Below are 19,542 nucleotides of genomic sequence, written 5' to 3'. Positions count from 1 at the left end.
CGCACTTCTCTCTGAAACGGTTACATTTATCGTCTGCAAAGCTATGTCGCGTGCTGCGGTATGCGGAGACACTAACAGCACCATAGTAGAAAACAGATGAAACTTCTAAGTTGATGTAATAGCCAGTAAGAAGTAGTACAATAACGTTATCGATACCGATTATTGACTTTTTAGCTGGCTTTGGGGTCTTGGACATGAGCTCGGACCTTAAGAATTTGCATCAAAAGGGAACTAGCAGCTGCGTTGCAGGGGAGAATGTGAAAAGTGTTCATATGTAGTAAAAACCTGAGAAATCCGTCCGTTTTCGTCATTTCTTATCAAATCGACTTAAAGCCAGATCGTCACATTGGTCCCTCTTCTCTCTGAAACGGTTACATTTATCGTCTGCAAAGCTATGTCGCGTGCTGCGGTATGCGGAGACACTAACAGCACCATAGTAGAACACTGATGAAACTTCTAAGTTGATGTAATAGCCAGTAAGAAGTAGTACAATAACGTTTTAGATATCGATTATTGACTTTTTAGCTGGCTTTGGGGCCTTGGACATGAGCTAGGGCCTTAAGATTTTCCATCAAAGGAGGACTAGCAGCTGGGTTGCACGGGAGAATGTGAAAAGAGTTCACATGTAGTACAAACCTGAGAAATCCGTCCATTTTCGTCATTTCTTATCAAATCGACTTAAAGCCAGAACGTTACATTGGCCGCTCTTCTCTCTGAAACGGTACTATTTATCGCCTGCAAAGCTATGCCTCGTGCTGCGGTATGCCGAGACACTAACACCACCATAGTAACGCAGAAGAAGCTTCTAAGTTGATGTAATAGCCAGTAAGAAGTAGCACAATAACGTTTTAGATATCGATTATTGACTTAGCTGGCATTGGGGCCTTGGACATGAGCTAGGACCTTAAAATTTTGCATCAAAGGAGGACTAGATGCTCCGTTGCACGGGAGAATGTGAAAAGTATTCATATGCAGTACAAACCTGAGAAATCCGTCCGTTTTCGTAATTTCTTATCAAATCGACTTAAAGCCAGGACGTCACATTGGACGCTCTTCTCTCTGAAAAGGTTACATTACTCGTCTACAGAGCTTTGTCGCGTGCTGCGGTATGAGGAGACACTAACAGCACCATAGTAGAACACAGATGAAATTTCTAAGTTGATGTAATAGCCAGTAAGAAGTAGCACAATAACGTTTTAGATATCGATTATTGACGTTTTTGCTGGCTTTGGGGACTTGGACATGAGCTAGGACCTTAAGATTTTCCATCAAAGGAGGACTAGCAGCTGCGTTGCACGGGAGAATGTGAAAAGTGTTCATATGTAGTAAAAACATGAGAAATCCGTCCATTTTCTTCATTTCTTATCAAATCGACTTAAAGCCAGATCGTCACATTGGTCGCCCTTCTCTCTGAAACGGTTACATTTATCGTCTGCAAAGCTATGTCGCGTGCTGCGGCATGCGGAGACACTAACAGCACCATAGTAGAACACTGATGAAACTTCTAAGTTGATGTAATAGCCAGTAAGAAGTAGTACAATAACGTTTCAGATATCGATTATTGACTTTTTAGCTGGCATTGGGGTCTTGAACAAGAGCTAGGACCTTAAGACATTGCATCACAGGAGGACTAGCAGCTGCGTTGCACGGGAGAATGTGAAAAAAGTTCATATGTAGTAAAAACCTGAGAAATCCGTTCGTTTTCGTCATTTCTTATCAAATCGACTTAAAGCCAGATCGTCACATTGGTCGCTCTTCTCTCTGAAACGGTAACATTTATCGTCTACAAAGCTATGTCGCGTGCTGCGGTATGCCGAGACACTAACAGCACCATAGTAGAACACAGAAGAAGCTCCTAAGTTGTAGTAATTGAAAGTAAGAAGTAGTGCAATAACGTTTTAGATATCGATTATTGACTTTTTAGCTGGCTTTGGGGCATTGGACATGAGCTAGGACCTTAAGACTTTGCATCAAAGGAGGACTAGCAGCTGCTTTGCACGGGAGAATGTGAAAAGTGTTCATATGTAGTAAAAACATGAGAAATCCGTCCGTTTTCATCTTTTCTTATAAAATCGACTTAAAACCAGATCGTCACATTGGTCGCTCATTTCTCTGAAACGGTTACATTTATCGTCTGCAAAGCTATGTCGCGTGCTGCGGTATGCGGAGACACTAACAGCACCATAGTAGAAAACAGATGAACCTTCTAAGTTGATGTAATAGCCAGTAAGAAGTAGTACAATAACGTTTTAGATATCGATTATTGACTTTTTAGCTGGCTTTGGGGCCTTGGACATGGGCTAGGACCTTAAGATTTTGCATCAAAGGAGGACTACATGCTTCGTTGCACGGGAGAATGTGCAAAGTGTTCATATGCAGTAAAAACCTGAGAAATCCGTCCGTTTTCGTAATTTCTTATCAAATCGCCTTAAAGCCAGGACGTCACAGTGGACGCTCTTCTCTCTGAAAATGTTACATTTATCGTCTTTAAAGCTATGTCACGTGCTGCGGTATGCGCAGTCACTAACAGCACCATAGAAGAACACAGATGAAACTTCTAAGTTAATGTAATAGCCAGTAAGAAGTAATACAATACCGTTTTAGATTTCGATTATTGACTTTTTAGCTGGCTTTGGGGCCTTGGACATGAGCTCGGACCTTAAGATTTTTCATCAAAGGAGGACTAGCAGCTGCGTTGCACGGGAGTATGTGAAAAGTGTTCATGTATAGTAAAAACCTGAGAAATCCATCCGTTTTCGTCATTTCTGATCAAATCGACTTAAAGCCAGATCGTCACATTGGTCGCTCTTCTCTCTGAAACGGTTACATTTATCGTCTGCAAAGCTATGTCGCGTGCTGCGGTATGCGGAGACACTAACAGCACCATAGTAGAACACTGATGAAACTTCTAAGTTGATGTAATAGCCAGTAAGAAGTAGTACAATAACGTTTTAGATATCGACTATAGACTTTTTACCTGGCTTTGGGGTTTTGGACATGAGCTAGGAACTTAAGACTTTGCATCAATTGAGGACTAGCAGCTGCGTTGAACGGGAGAATGTGATAAATGTTCATATGTAGTAAAAACCTGAGAAATCCGTCCGTTTTCGTCATTTCTCATGAAATCAACTTAAAGCCAGATCGTCACATTGGTCACTCTTCTCTCTGAAACGGTTACATTTATCGTATGTAAAGCTATGTCACGTGCTGCGGTATGCGGAGACACTAACAGCACCATAGAAGAACACAGATGAAACTTCTAAGTTGATGTAATAGCCAGTAAGAAGTAATACAATAACGTTTTTGATTTCGATTATTGACTTTTTAGCTGGCTTTGGTGTCTAGGACATGAGCTAGGACCTTAAGACTTTGCATCAAAGGAGGACTAGCAGCTGCGTTGCACGGGAGAATGTGAAAAGTGTTCATATGTAGTAAAAACCTGAGAAATCCGTCCGTTTTCGTCATTTCTTATCAAATCGACTTAAAGCCAGATCGTCACATTGATCGCTCTTCTCTCTGAAACGATTACATTTATCGTCTGCAAAGCTATGTCGCGTGCTGCGGTATGCGGAGACACTAACAGCACCATAGTAGAAAACAGATGAAACTTCTAAGTTGATGTAATTGCCAGTAAGAAGTAGTACAATAAAGTTATAGATACCGATTATTGACTTTTTAGCTGGCTTTGGGGTATTGGACATGAGCTAGGACCTTATGATTTTGCATCAAAAGAGAACTAGCAGCTGCGTTGCACGGGAGAATGTGAAAAGTGTTCATATGTAGTAAAAACCTGAGACTTCCGTCCGTTTTCGTCATTTTTCTTATCAAATCGACTTAAAGCCAGATCGTCACATTGGTCGCTCTTCTCTCTGAAACGGTTACATTTATCGTCTGCAAAGCTATATCGCGTGCTGCGGTATGCGGAGACACTAACAGCACCATAGTAGAACACTGATGAAACTTCTAAGTTGATGTAATAGCCAGTAAGAAGTATTACAATAACGTTTTAGATATCGATTATTGACTTTTTAGCTGGCTTTGGGGCCTTTTACATGAGCTATGGCCTTAAGATTTTGCATCAAAGGAGGACTAGCAGCTGCGTTGCACGGGAGAATGTGAAAAGAGTTCACATGTAGTACAAACCTGAGAAATCCGTCCGTTTTCGTCATTTCTTATCAAATCGACTTAAAGCCAGAACGTTACATTGGCCGCTCTTCTCTCTGAAACGGTACCATTTATCGCCTGCAAAGCTATGTCTCGTGCTGCGGTATGCCGAGACACTAACAGCACCATAGTAACGCAGAAGAAGCTTCTAAGTTGATGTAATAGCCAGTAAGAAGTAGTACAATAACGTTTTAGATATCGATTATTGACTTTTTAGCTGGCATTGGGGCCTTGGACATGAGCTAGAACCTTAAAATTTTGCATCAAAGGAGGACTAGATGCTCCGTTGCACGGGAGAATGTGAAAAGTATTCATATGCAGTACAAACCTGAGAAATCCGTCCGTTTTCGTAATTTCTTATCAAATCGACTTAAAGCCAGGACGTCACATTGGACGCTCTTCTCTCTGAAAAGCTTACATTACTCGTCTACAGAGCTATATTGCGTGCTGCGGTATGCGGAGACACTAACAGCACCATAGTAGAACACAGATGAAATTTCTAAGTTGATGTAATAGCCAGTAAGAAGTAGCACAATAACGTTTTAGATATCGATTATTGACTTTTTAGCTGGCTTTGGGGACTTGGACATGAGCTAGGACCTTAAGATTTTGCATCAAAGGAGGACTAGCAGCTGCGTTGCACGGGAGAATGTGAAAAGTGTTCATATGTAGTAAAAACCTGAGACTTCCGTCCGTTTTCGTCATTTTTCTTATCAAATCGACTTAAAGCCAGATCGTCACATTGGTCGCTCTTCTCTCTGAAACGGTTACATTTATCGTCTGCAAAGCTATATCGCGTGCTGCGGCATGCGGAGACACTAACAGCACCATAGTAGAACACTGATGAAACTTCTAAGTTGATGTAATTGCCAGAAAGAAGTAGTACAATAACGTTTTAGATATCGATTATTGACTTTTTAGCTGGCTTTGGGGTCTTGGACATGAGCTAGGACCTTAAGACTTTGCATCAAAGGAGGACTAGCAGCTGCGTTGCACGGGAGAATGTGAAAAGTGTTCATATGTAGTAAAAACCTGAGAAATCCGTCCGTTTTCGTCTTTTCTTATAAAATCGACTTAAAACCAGTTCGTCACATTGGTCGCTCATTTCTCTGAAACGGTTACATTTATCGTCTGCAAAGCTATGTCGCGTGCTGCGGTATGCGGAGACACTAACAGCACCATAGTAGAAAACAGATGAACCTTCTAAGTTGATGTAATAGCCAGTAAGAAGTAGTACAATAACGTTTTAGATATCGATTATTGACTTTTTAGCTGGCTTTGGGGCCTTGGACATGGGCTAGGACCTTAAGATTTTGCATCAAAGGAGGACTACATGCTTCGTTGCACGGGAGAATGTGCAAAGTGTTCATATGCAGTAAAAACCTGAGAAATCCGTCCGTTTTCGTAATTTCTTATCAAATCGCCTTAAAGCCAGGACGTCACATTGGACGCTCCTCTCTCTGAAAATGTTACATTTATCGTCTTTAAAGCTATGTCACGTGCTGCGGTATGCGGAGTCACTAACAGCACCATAGAAGAACACAGATGAAACTTCTAAGTTGATGTAATAGCCAGTAAGAAGTAATACAATAACGTTTTAGATTTCGATTATTGACTCTTTAGCTGGCTTTGCGCCTTGGACATGAGCTCGGAACTTAAGATTTTGCATCAAAGGAGGACTAGCAGCTGCGTTGCACGGGAGAATGTGAAAAGTGTTCATGTGTAGTAAAAACCTGAGAAATCCATCCGTTATCGTCATTTCTGATCAAATCGACTTAAAGCCAGATCGTCACATTGGTCGCTCTTCTCTCTGAAACGGTTACATTTATCGTCTGCAAAGCTATGTCGCGTGCTGCGGTATGCGGAGACACTAACAGCACCATAGTAGAACACTGATGAAACTTCTAAGTTGATGTAATAGCCAGTAAGAAGCAGTACAATAACGTTTTAGATATCGACTATAGAATTTTTACCTTGCTTTGGGGTCTTGGACATGAGCTAGTAACTTAAGACTTTGCATCAATTGAGGACTAGCAGCTGCGTTGAACGGGAGAATGTGATAAGTGTTCATATGTAGTAAAAACCTGAGAAATCCGTCCGTTTTCGTCATTTCTCATGAAATCAACTTAAAGCTAGATCGTCACATTAGTCACTCTTCTCTCTGAAACGGTTACATTTATCGTCTGCAAAGCTATGTCGCGTGCTGCGGTATTGCGGAGACACTAACAGCACCATAGTAGAAAACAGATGAAACTTCTAAGTTGATGTAATTGCCAGTAAGAAGTAGTACAATAAAGTTATAGATACCGATTATTGACTTTTTAGCTGGCTTTGGGGTATTGGACATGAGCTAGGACCTTATGATTTTGCATCAAAAGAGAACTAGCAGCTGCGTTGCACGGGAGAATGTGAAAAGTGTTCATATGTAGTAAAAACCTGAGACATCCGTCCGTTTTCGTCATTTTTCTTATCAAATCGACTTAAAGCCAGATCGTCACATTGGTCGCTCTTCTCTCTGAAACGGTTACATTTATCGTCTGCAAAGCTATGTCGCGTGCTGCGGTATGCGGAGACACTAACAGCACCATAGTAGAAAACAGATGAAACTTCTAAGTTGATGTAATAGCCAGTAAGAAGTAGTACAATAACGTTATCGATACCGATTATTGACTTTTTAGCTGGCTTTGGGGTCTTGGACATGAGCTCGGACCTTAAGAATTTGCATCAAAAGGGAACTAGCAGCTGCGTTGCAGGGGAGAATGTGAAAAGTGTTCATATGTAGTAAAAACCTGAGAAATCCGTCCGTTTTCGTCATTTCTTATAAAATCGACTTAAAGCCAGATCGTCACATTGGTCGCTCTTCTCTCTGAAACGGTTACATTTATCGTCTGCAAAGCTATGTCGCGTGCTGCGGTATGCGGAGACACTAACAGCACCATAGTAGAACACTGATGAAACTTCTAAGTTGATGTAATAGCCAGTAAGAAGTAGTACAATAACGTTTTAGATATCGATTATTGACTTTTTAGCTGGCTTTGGGGTCTTGGACATGAGCTAGGACCTTAAGACATTGCATCAAAGGAAGACTAGCAGCTGCGTTGCACGGGAGAATGTGAAAGTGTTCATGTGTAGTAAAAACCTGAGAAATCCGTCCGTTTTCGTCATTTCTTATCAAATCGACTTAAAGCCAGATCGTCACATTGGTCGCTCTTCTCTCTGAAACGGTTACATTTATCGTCTGCAAAGCTATGTCGCGTGCTGCGGTATGCGGAGACAGTAACAGCACCATAGTAGAACACTGATGAAACTTCTAAGTTGATGTAATAGCCAGTAAGAAGTAGTACAATAACGTTTTAGATATCGAATATTGACTTTTTAGCTGGCTTTGGGGTCTTGGATATGAGCTAGGACCTTAAGACATTGCATCAAAGGAGGTTTAGCAGCTGCGTTGCACGGGAGAATGTGAAAAGTGTTCATGTGTAGTAAAAACCTGAGAAATCCGTCCGTTTTCGTCATTTCTTATCAAATCGACTTAAAGCCAGAACGTCACATTGGCCGCTCTCCTCTCTGAAACGGTAACATTTATCGCCTACAAAGCTATGTCGCGTGCTGCGGCATGCCGAGACACTAACAGCACCATAGTAGAACACAGAAGAAGCTTCTAAGTTGTAGTAATTGCCAGTAAGAAGTAGTGCAATAACGTTTTAGATATCGATTATTGACTTTTTAGCTGGCTTTGGGGTCTTGGACATGAGCTAGGACCTTAAGACATTGCATCAAAGGAAGACTAGCAGCTGCGTTGCACGGGAGAATGTGAAAAGTGTTCATGTGTAGTAAAAACCTGAGAAATCCGTCCGTTTTCGTCATTTCTTATCAAATCGACTTAAAGCCAGATCGTCACATTGGTCGCTCTTCTCTCTGAAACGGTTACATTTATCGTCTGCAAAGCTATGTCGCGTGCTGCGGTATGCGGAGACAGTAACAGCACCATAGTAGAACACTGATGAAACTTCTAAGTTGATGTAATAGCCAGTAAGAAGTAGTACAATAACGTTTTAGATATCGAATATTGACTTTTTAGCTGGCTTTGGGGTCTTGGATATGAGCTAGGACCTTAAGACATTGCATCAAAGGAGGTTTAGCAGCTGCGTTGCACGGGAGAATGTGAAAAGTGTTCATGTGTAGTAAAAACCTGAGAAATCCGTCCGTTTTCGTCATTTCTTATCAAATCGACTTAAAGCCAGAACGTCACATTGGCCGCTCTCCTCTCTGAAACGGTAACATTTATCGCCTACAAAGCTATGTCGCGTGCTGCGGCATGCCGAGACACTAACAGCACCATAGTAGAACACAGAAGAAGCTTCTAAGTTGTAGTAATTGCCAGTAAGAAGTAGTGCAATAACGTTTTAGATATCGATTATTGACTTTTTAGCTAGCTTTGGGGCCTTGGACATGAGCTAGGGCCTTAAGATTTTGCATCAAAGGAGGACTAGCAGCTACGTTGCACGGGAGAATGTGAAAAGTGTTCATATGTAGTAAAAACCTGAGAAATCCTTCAGTTTTCGTCATTTCTTATCAAATCGACTTAAAGCCAGATCGTCACATTGGTCTCTCTTCTCTCTGAAACTGATACACTTATCATCTGCAAAGCTATGTCGCGTGCTGCGGTATGCGGAGACACTATCAGCACCATAGTAGAACACAGATGAAACTTCTAAGTTGATGTAATTGCCAGAAAGAAGTAGTACAATAACGTTTTAGATATCGATTATTGACTTTTTAGCTGGCTTTGGGGTCTTGGACATGAGCTAGGACCTTAAGACATTGCATCAAAGGAGGACTAGCAGCTGCGTTGCACGGGAGAATGTGAAAAGTGTTCATATGTAGTAAAAACCTGAGAAATCCGTCAGTTTTCGTCATTTCTTATCAAATCGACTTCAAGGCAGAACGTCACATTGGCCGCTCTTCTCTCTGAAACGGTTACATTTATCGTCTGCAAAGCTATGTCGCGTGCTGCGGTATGCGGAGACACTAACAGTACCATAGTAGAACACAGATGAAACTTCTAAGTTGATGTGATAGCCAGTAAAAAGTAGTACAATAACGTTTTATATATCGATTATTGACTTTTTATTTGGCTTTGGGGCCTTGGACATGACCTAGGACCTTAAGATATTGCATCAAAAAAGGACTAGCAGCAGCGTTGCACGGGAGAATGTGAAAAGTGTTCATATGAAGTAAAAACCTGAGAAATCCGTCCGTTTTCGTCATTTCTCATCAAATCGACTTAAAGCCAGATCGTCTCATTGGTCACTCTTCTCTCTGAAACGGTTACATTTATCGTCTGTAAAGCTATGTCACATGCTGCGGTATGCGGAGACACTAACAGCACCATAGTAGAAAACAGATGAAACTTCTAAGTTGATGTAAATGCCAGTAAGAAGTAGTACAATAACGTTATAGATACCGATTATTGACTTTTTAGCTGGCTTTGGGGTATTGTACATGAGCTTGGACCTTAAGATTTTGCATCAAAAGAGAACTAGCAGCTGCGTTGCACGGGAGAATGTGAAAAGTGTTCATATGTAGTAAAAACCTGAGACATCCGTCCGTTTTCGTCATTTCTTATCAAATCGACTTAAAGCCAGATCGTCACATTGGTCGCTCTTCTCTCTGAAACGGTAACATTTATCGCCTACAAAGCTATGTCGCGTGCTGCGGCATGCCGAGACACTAACAGCACCATAGTAGAACACAGAAAAAGCTTCTGAGTTGTAGTACTTGCCAGTAAGAAGTAGTGCAATAACGTTTTAGATATCGATTATTGACTTTTTAGCTGGCATTGGGGTCTTGGACATGAGCTAGGACCTTAAGACTTTTCATCAAAGGAGGACTGGCAGCTGCGTTGCACGGGAGAATGTGAAAAGTGTTCATGTGTAGTAAAAACCTGAGAAATCCGTCCGTTTTCGTCATTTGTTATCGAATCGACTTAAAGCCAGATCGTCACATTATCCGCTCTTCTCTCTGAAACGATTACATTTATCGTCTGCAAAGCTATGTCGCGTGCTACGTTATCCGGAGACACTAAAAGCATCATAGTAAAACACAGATGAACCTTCTAAGTTGAGGTAATAGCCAGTAAAAAGTAGTACTATTCAAGTTTTTGTTATCGACTATTGACGTTTTACCATTCTTTGGTGCTTGGACATGAGCTAGGACCTTAAGATTTGGCATGAAGGGAAGTCTAGTGGCCGCGTTGCAGGGGAGAAAGTGACAAGTGTTCATATGTAGTAAAAATCTGAGAAATTCGTCCGTTTTCGTCATTTGTTATCGAATCGACTTAAATCCAGACCGACACATTGGCCGCTCTTCTCTCTGATACGATTACATTTATCGTCTGCAAAGCTATGTCCGGTGCTGCGGTATGCGGAGACACTAAAAGCACCATAATACAATACAGATGAACCTTCTAAGTTAATGTAATAGCCAATAAGAGGTAGTACAATTCAAGTTTTAGTTATAGATTATTGAATTTTTAGCCGGTTTTGGTGCCTTTGACATGAAATAGGACCTTAAGATTTTGCATGAAATTCAGGACTAGCAACCGCGTTGCACAGGGGAATGTGAAAAGTTTTCATATGTAGTAAAAACCTGGAAAATTGTCCGTTTTCGTCATTTGTTATCGTAACGAATTAAAGCCATATCGTCATATTAGCCGCTCTTCCCTCATAAACGGTTGCATTTATCGTCTGCAAAACTCTGTCGCGTGCTGCGGTATACGGAGACACTAATAGCACCATAGTAGAACACAGATAAAGCTTCTAAGTTGATATAATAGCCAGTAAGAAGTAGTACAATTCAAGATTTAGTTATCGATTATTGACTTTTTAGCCGGCTTTGGTGCCTTTGACATGAGGTAGGACTATACGATTTTGCATGAAAGGAGGACTAGCAGCCGCGTTGCACGAGCGAATGTGAAAAGTGTTCATATGTAGTAAAAACCTGAGAAATCCGTCCGTTTTCGTCATTTGTTATCGAATCGCCTTAAAACCAGATCGATACATTGGGCGCTGTTCTCTCTGAAACGGTTACATTTATCGTCTGCAAAGCAATGTCTCGTGTTTCGGTATCCGGAGATACTAATAGCACCATAGTAGAACACAGATGAAACTTATAAGTTGATGTTATAGCCAGTAAGAAGTAGTACAATTCAGGTTTTAGTTATCGATTATTGACTTTTTAGCAGGCTTTGGTGCCTTGGACATTTGCTAGGATTTTGGATTTTGCATGAAAGGAGGACTAGCAGCCGCGGTCCTCGGGCGAAAAAGTGTTCATATGTAGTAAGAAACTGAGAAATCCGTCCGTTTTCGTCATTTGTTATCGAATCGACTTAACACCAGATCGTCCTTTGGCCGCTCTTCTCTCTGAAACGGCTACATTTATCGTCTGCAAAGATATGTCGCGTGCTGTGGTATGCAGGGACACTAAAAGCACCATAGAAGAATACATATCAAACTTCTAAGTTTATGTAATAGCCAGTAAGAAGTAGTAGAATTGAAGTTTTAGCTATCGATTATTGACTTTTTACCCTTCTTTGGCGCTTGGACATGAGTTAGGGCCTTAAGATATTTCATGAAGGGAAGGCTAGTGGCCACGATGCACGGGAGAATGTGAAAAGTGTTCATATGTAGTAAAAATCTGAGAAATTCGTCCGTTTTCGTCATTTGTTATCGAATCGACTGAAATCCAGATCGACACATTTGCCGCTCTTCTCTCTGGAACGATTACATTTATCGTCTGCAAAGCTATGTCGCGTGCTGCGGTATGCGGAGACACTAAAAGCAGCATAGTAGAGCACAGATGAAGCCTCTAAGTTGATGTAATAGCCAGTAAGAAGTAGTACAATTCAAGTTTTAGTTATCGATTACTGACTTTTTACCCTTCTTTGGAGCCTTGGACTTGAGGTAGGACCTTAAGATTTTACATGAAGGGAAGTCTATCAGCCGCGTTGCACGGGCGATTGTGAAAAATGTTCATATGTAGTAAAAACCTGAGAAATCCGTCCGTTTTCGTCATTTGGTATCGAATCGACTTTAATCCAGAACGACACGTTGGCCGCTCTTCTCTCTGAAACGGTTACGTTTATCGTCTGCAAAGCTATGTCGCGTGCTTCGGTGTCCGGAGATACTAATAGCACCATAGTAGAAAACAGATGAAACTTATAAATTGATGTAATAGCCAGTAAGAAGTAGTACAATTCAAGTTTTAGTTATTGATTATTGACTTTTTAGCCGCCTTTGGTGCCTTGGACATGAGCTAGGACCTTAAGATTTTTCATGAAAGTAAGATTAGCAGTCACGTTGCATGGGAGAATGTGAAAAGCGTTCATATGTAATAAAAACCTGAGAAAGTCGTATCGACTTAAATCCAGATCGCCACATTAGCCGCTCTTCTCTCGGAAACGGTTACATTTATAGTCTGCAAAGCTATTTCGCCTGCTGTGGTATCCGGAGACACTAAAAGCACCATAGTAGAACACAGGTGAAGCTTCAAAGTTGATGTAATACCCAGTACGAAGTAGTACAATTCAAGTTTTAGGTATCGATTATTGTCTTTTTTCCCTTCGTTGGTGCCTTGGACATCAGCTAGCAACTTAAGATTTTGCATGAAAGGAGGACTAGAAGCCGCGTAGCACGGTAGAATGTGAAAAGTGTTCATATATAGTAAGAATCTGAGAAATCCGTCCGTTTTCGTCATTTGTTATCGAATCGACTTAAATCCAGATTGTCACATTGGCCGGTCTTCTCTCTGAAACGGTTACATTTATCGTCTGCCAAGATATGTCTCGTGTTGCGGAATGCGGAGACACTAAATGCACCATAGTAGAACACAGATGAAGCTTCTACGTTGATGTAATAGCCAGTAAGAAGTCATACAATGCAAGTTTTAGTTGTCGATTACTGACTTTTTAGCCGGCTTTGGTGCCTTGGACATGACCTACGACTCTACGATTTTGCATGAAAGGAGGACTAGGAGCCGCGTTGCACGGGAGAATGTGAAAAGTGTTGATATGTAGTAAAACCTGACAAATCCGTCCGTGTTCGTCAATTGTTATCGAATCGACTTAAAGCCAGATCGTCACAGTGGCCGCTCTTCCCTCTAAAACGGTTACATTTACCCACTGCAAACCTATGTCGCTGGGTGCGGTATGCGGAGACACTAAAAGCACCATAGTAGAACACAGTAGAAGCTTCTAAGTTGATGTAATATGTAGTAAGAAGTAGTACAATTCAAGTTTTAGTTTTCGATTATTGACTTTTTAGCCGGATTTGGTGCCTTGGGCATGAGCTAGGGCCTTAAGATTTTGCATGAAAGGAGGACTATTAGCCGCGTTGCACGGGACAATGTAAAAAGTGTTCATATGTAGTAAAAACCTGAGAAATCCGGCCCTTTTCGTCATTTGTTATCGAATCGACTTAAAGCCAGATCGTCACATTGGCCGCTCTTCTCCCTGAAACGATTACAATTATCATCTGCAAAGCTATGTCTCATGCTGCGGTATGCGGAGACACTAAAAGCACCATAGTAGAACACAGATGAAGCTTCTAAGTTGATGTAATAGCCAGTAAGAACTACTGCACTTCAAGTTTTACTTTTCGATTATTGACCTTTTAGACTTTTTTGGTGCCTTGGACATGAGCTAGGAGCTTAAGATTTTGCATGAAAGGAGGACTTGCAGCCGTATTGCACGGGAGAATGTGAAAAGTGTTCATATGTAGTAAAATCCTGAGAAGTCCGTCCGTTTTCGTCATTGTTATCAAATCGACTTAAATCCAGATCATCACATTGGCCGCTCTTCCCTCTGAAACGGTTAAATTTACCGTCTGCAAACCTATGTCGCTGGGTGCGGTATGCGGAGACACTAAAAGCACCGTAGAACACAGAAGAAGCTTCTAAGTTGATGTAATACCCAGTAAGAAGTAGTACAATTCAAGTTTCAGTTTTCGGTTATTGACTTTTTAGCCGGCTTTGGTGCCTTGGACATGAGCTAGGTCCTTAAGATTTTGCATGAAAGGAAAACTAGCAGCCGCGTTACTGGAGTGAATGTGAAAAGTGTTCATATGTAGTGAAAACCTGAGAAATCGGTATGTTTTCGTCAATTGTTGCCGAATCGACTTAAAGCCAGATCGTCACATTGGCCGGTCTTCTCTCTGAAACGGTTAAATTTACCGTCTGCAAACCTATGTCGCTGGGTGCGGTATGCGGAGTCACTAAAATCACCATAGTAGAACACAGAAGTAGCTTCTAAGTCGATCTAATACCGAGTAAAAAGTAGTAAAATTCACGTTTTAGTTATCGATTATTGACTTTTTAACCAATTTTGATGCTTTGGGCATGAGCTAGAACCTTATGATTTTGCATGAAAGGAGGACTAGCAGCCGTGTTGCACGGGAGAATGTGAAAAGTGTTCATTTGTAGTAAATACCTAAGATATTCGCCTGTGTTCGTCATTTGTTATCAAATCGACTTTAAGCCAGATCCTCACATTAGCCGCTCTTCTCTCTGAAACGGTTACATTTATCGTCTGCAAAGCTATGTCGCGTGCTGCGGTATGCGGAGACACTACAATCACCATAGTAGAACACAGAAGTAGCTTTTAAGTTGACGTAATACCCAATAAGAAGTAGTACAATTAACGTTTTAGTTATCGATTATTGACTTTTCAGCCTTTTTTGTGCCTTGGGCATGAGCTAGGACCTTACGATTTTGCATGAAAGGACGACTAGCATCCGCGTTGCACGGGAGAATGTGAAAAGTGTTCATATGTAGTAAAAACCTGACAAATCCGTCCGTGTTCGACAATTGTTATCGACTCGACTTAAAGCGAGATCGTCACAGTGACCGCTCTTCCCTCTGAAACGGTCACATTTACCCATTGCAAACCTATGTCGCTGGCTGCGGTATGCGGAGACACTAAAAGCACCATAGTAGAACACAGTAGAAGCTTCTAAGTTGATGTAATATGTAGTAAGAAGTAGTACAATTCAAGTTTTAGTTTTCGATTATTGACTTTTTAGCCGGCTTTGGTGCCTTGGGGATGAGCTAGGACCTTAAGATTTTGCATGAAAGGACGACTAGCAGCCGCATTGCACGGGACAATGTGAAAAGTGTTCATATGTAGTAAAAACCTCAGAAATCCGTCCGTGTTCGTCATTTGTTATCGAATCGACTTATAGCGAGATCGTCACATTGCCCGCTCTTCTCACTGAAACGGTTTTATCTGTCGTCTGCAAAGCTATGTCGCTGGGTGCAGTATGCATAGACACTTAAGGCACCATAGTACAACACAGAAGAAGCTTCTAAGTTAATGTAATAGCCCACAAGAAGTTGTACAATTCAAAGTTTTCGTTATCGATTATTCACTTTTTAGCCGGCTTTGAAGAGTTGTAATGAGCTAGGACCTTAAGATTTTGCATGAAAGGAGGACTATTAGCCGCGTTGCACGGGAGAATGTAAAAAGTGTTCATATGTAGTAAAAACCTGAGAAATCCGTCCATTTTCGTCATTTGTTATCGAATCGACTTAAAGACACATCGTCACATTTAACGCTCTTCTCCCTGAAACGGATACATTTATCGTCTGCAAAGCTATGTCACTTATTGCTGTATGCGGTGAGGCTAAAAGCAAACATAATAGAACACAGAAGAAACTTCTAAGTTGAAGTAATAGCCAGTAAGAAGCAGTACAATTCAAGTATTGGTTATCAATTATTGATTTTTAGCCGGCTTTGGTTCCTTGGACATGAAGTGGAATCATAAGATTTTGCATGAAAGGAGGACTAGCAGCCGCGTTGCACGGGAGAATGTGAAAAGGGTTCATATGTATTGAAAACCTGAGAAATCCGTATGTTTTCTTCAATTGTTATCGAATCGACTTAAAGCCAGATTGTCACATTGGCCGCTCTTCCCTCTGAAACGGTTTTATTTATCGTCTGTAATGCTATGTCGCTGGGTGCAGTATGCATAGACACTTAAAGCACCATCGTACAACACAGAAGAAGCTTCTAAGTTAATGTAATAGCCCGTAAGAAGTAGTACAATTCAAGTTTTCGTTATCGATTATTCACTTTTTAGCCTGCTTTGGTGCCTTGTACATGAGCTACGACCTTAAGTTTTTGCATGAAAGGAGGACTATTAGCCGCGTTGTACGGGACAATGTAAAAAGTGTTCATAAGTAGTAAAAACCTGAGAAATCCGGCCCTTTTCGTCATTTGTTATCGAAAGGACTTAAAGCCAGATCATCACATTGGCCGCTCTTCTCAATGAAACGATTACAATTATCATCTGCAAAGCTATGTCGCATGCTGCGGCATGCGGAGACACTAAAAGCACCATAGTAGAACACAGATGAAGCTTCTAAGTTGATGTAATAGCCAGTAAGAAGTACTGCAATTCAAGTTTTAGTTTTCGATTATTGACTTTTTACCTTTCTTTGGTTCCTTGGACATGAGCTAGGACCTTAAGATTTTGCATGAAAGGAGGACTAGCAGCCGCGTTGAACGGGAAAATGTGAAAAGTGTTCATATGTAGTAAAAACCTGAGAAGTCCGTCCGTTTTCGTCATTGTTATCAAATCGACTTAAAGCTAGATCGTCACATTGGCCGCTCTTCCCTCTGAAACGGTTAAATTTACTGTCTGCAAACCTATGTCGCTGGGTGCGGTATACGGAGACACTAAAAGCACCGTAGAACACAGAAGGAGCTTCTAAGTTGATGTAATACCCAGTAAGAAGTAGTACAATTCAAGTTTTAGTTTTCGGTTATTGCCTTTTTAGCCGGCTTTGGTGCCTTGGACATGAGCTAGGTCCTTAAGATTTTGCATGAAAGGAAAACTAGCAGTTGCGTTACTGGGGTGAATGTGAAAAGTGTTCATTTGTAGTGAAAACCTGAGATATCGGTATGTTTTCGTCAATTGTTGTCGAATCGACTTAAAGCCAGATCGTCAAAATGGCCGGTCTTCTCTCTGAAACGGTTAAATTTACCGTATGCAAACCTATGTCGCTGGGTGCGGTATGCGGAGTCACTAAAATCACCATAGTAGATCACAGAAGTAGCTTCTAAGTTGATGTAATACCGAGTAAAATGTAGTAAAATTAACCTTTTTAGTTATCGATTATTGACTTCTTAACCAATTTTGACGCTTTGGGCATGAGCTAGAACCTTAAGATTATGCATGAAAGGAGGACTAGCAGCCGCATTGCACGTGAGAATGTGAAAAATGATCATATATAGTAAAAACCTGAGAAATCCCTCCGTTTACGTCATTTGTTATCGAATCGACTTAAAGCCAGATCGTCACATTGGCGGCTCTTCTCTCTGAAACGGTTACATATATCGTCTGCAAAGCTATGTAGCGTTCTCCGGTACGCGGAGACACTAAAAGCACCATAGTAGAACACTGAAAAAACTTTTGAGTTTATGTAATAGCCAGTGAGAAGTAGTACAATTCACGTTTTATTATCGATTATTGACTTTTTAGCCGGCTTTGGTGCCTTGGGCATGAGCTAGGACCTTAAGATGTTGCGTGGAAGGAGGACTAACAGCCGCGTTACACGGGTGAATGTGAAAAGTGTTCATATGTAGTAAAAACCTGAGACATCCGTCCGTTTTCGTCATTTCTGATCAAATCGACTTAAAGCCAGATCGTCACATTGGCCGCTCTTCTCCCTGAAACGATTACAATTATCATCTGCAAAGCTATGTCGCATGCTGCGGTATGCGGAGACACTAAAAGCACCATAGTAGAACACAGTAGAAGCTTCTAATTTGATGTAATAGGTAGTAAGAAGTAGTAGAATTCAAGTTTTAGTTTTCGATTATTGACTTTTTAGCCGGCTTTAGTCCCTTGGACATGAGCTAGGACCTTAATATTAGCATGAAAGGAGGACTAGCAGCCGCGTTGCACGGGAAAATGTTAAAAGTGATCATATGTTGTAAAAACCTGAGAAGTCCGTCCGTTTTCGTCATTGTTATCAAATCGACTTAAAGCCAGATCATCACATTGGCCGCTCTTCCCTCTGAAACGATTAAATTTACCGTCTGCAAACCTATGTCGCTGGGTGCGGTATGCGGAGACACTAAAAGCACCGTAGAACACAGAAGAAGCTTCTAAGTTGATGTAATACCCAGTAAGAAGTAGTACAATTCAAGTTTTAGTTTGCGGTTATTGACTTTTTAGCCGGCTTTGGTGCCTTGGACATGAGCTAGGTCCTTAAGATTTTGAATGAAAGGAAAACTAGCATCCGCGTTACTGAGGTGAATGTGAAAAGTGTTCATATGTAGTGAAAACCTGAGAAATCGGTATGTTTTTTGTCAATTGTTGTCGAATCGACTTAAAGCCAGATCGTCACATTGGCCGCTCTTCCCTCTGAAACGATTAAATTTACCGTCTGCAAAGCTATGTCGCTGCGTGCGGTATGCGGAGACACTAAAAACACCATAGAAACCAGAAGAAGCTTCTTAGTTGATGTAATAGCCAGTAAGAAGTGGTACAATTCATGTTTTAGTTATCGATTATTGACTTTTTAGCCGGCTTTGGTGCCTTGGACGTGAGCTAATACCTTAAGATTTTGCATGAAAGGAGGACTAGTAGCTGCGTTGCACGGGAAAGTGCGTAAAGTGTTCATATGTAGTAAAAACCTAAGATATTGGCCCGTTTTCGTCATTTGTTATCAAATCGACTTTAAGCCAGATCGCTACATTGGAAGCTCTTCTCTCTGAAACGGTTACATTTATCGTCTGCAAAGCTATGTCACGTGCTGCGGTATGCGGAGACACTAAAAGGATCATACTAGAACACAGATGAAGCTTCTAAGCTGATGTAATAGAAAGTAGGAAGTAGTACAATTCAAGTTTATTTATCGATTATTGAATTTTTAGCCGGCTTTGGTGCCTTGGACATGAGCTGGTACCTTAAGATTTTGCATGAATGGAGGACAAGCAGCCGCGTTGCACGGGAGAATGTGAAAAGTGTTCTGATGTAGTAAAAACCTGAGAAATTTATTCGTTTTCCTCCTTTTTTTTCGATTCGACTTAAAGCCAGATCGTTACTTTGGCCGCTCTTCTCTCTGAAAAGGTTACATTTAACGTCTGCAAAGCTACGTCTCGTTCTGCGATATGCGGTGACACTAAAAGGACCATAGTATAACAGAGATGATGCTTCTAAATTAATGTAATAGAATGTAAGAAGTGGTAAAATTCAAGTTTTAGTTATCGATAATTGACTTTTTACACTTCTTTGGTGTCTTGGACATGAGCTAGGACCTTAAGATTTTGCATGAAAGGAGGACTAGCAGCCGCGTTGCACGGGAGAATGTGAA

The sequence above is a fragment of the Schistocerca gregaria genome, unplaced genomic scaffold (assembly GCF_023897955.1).
Source record: "Schistocerca gregaria isolate iqSchGreg1 unplaced genomic scaffold, iqSchGreg1.2 ptg000261l, whole genome shotgun sequence".
NCBI classification, from domain to species: domain Eukaryota; kingdom Metazoa; phylum Arthropoda; class Insecta; order Orthoptera; family Acrididae; genus Schistocerca; species Schistocerca gregaria.
The sequence above is the reverse complement of the archived record's forward strand: the minus strand, read 5'-3'. Positions refer to the sequence as shown.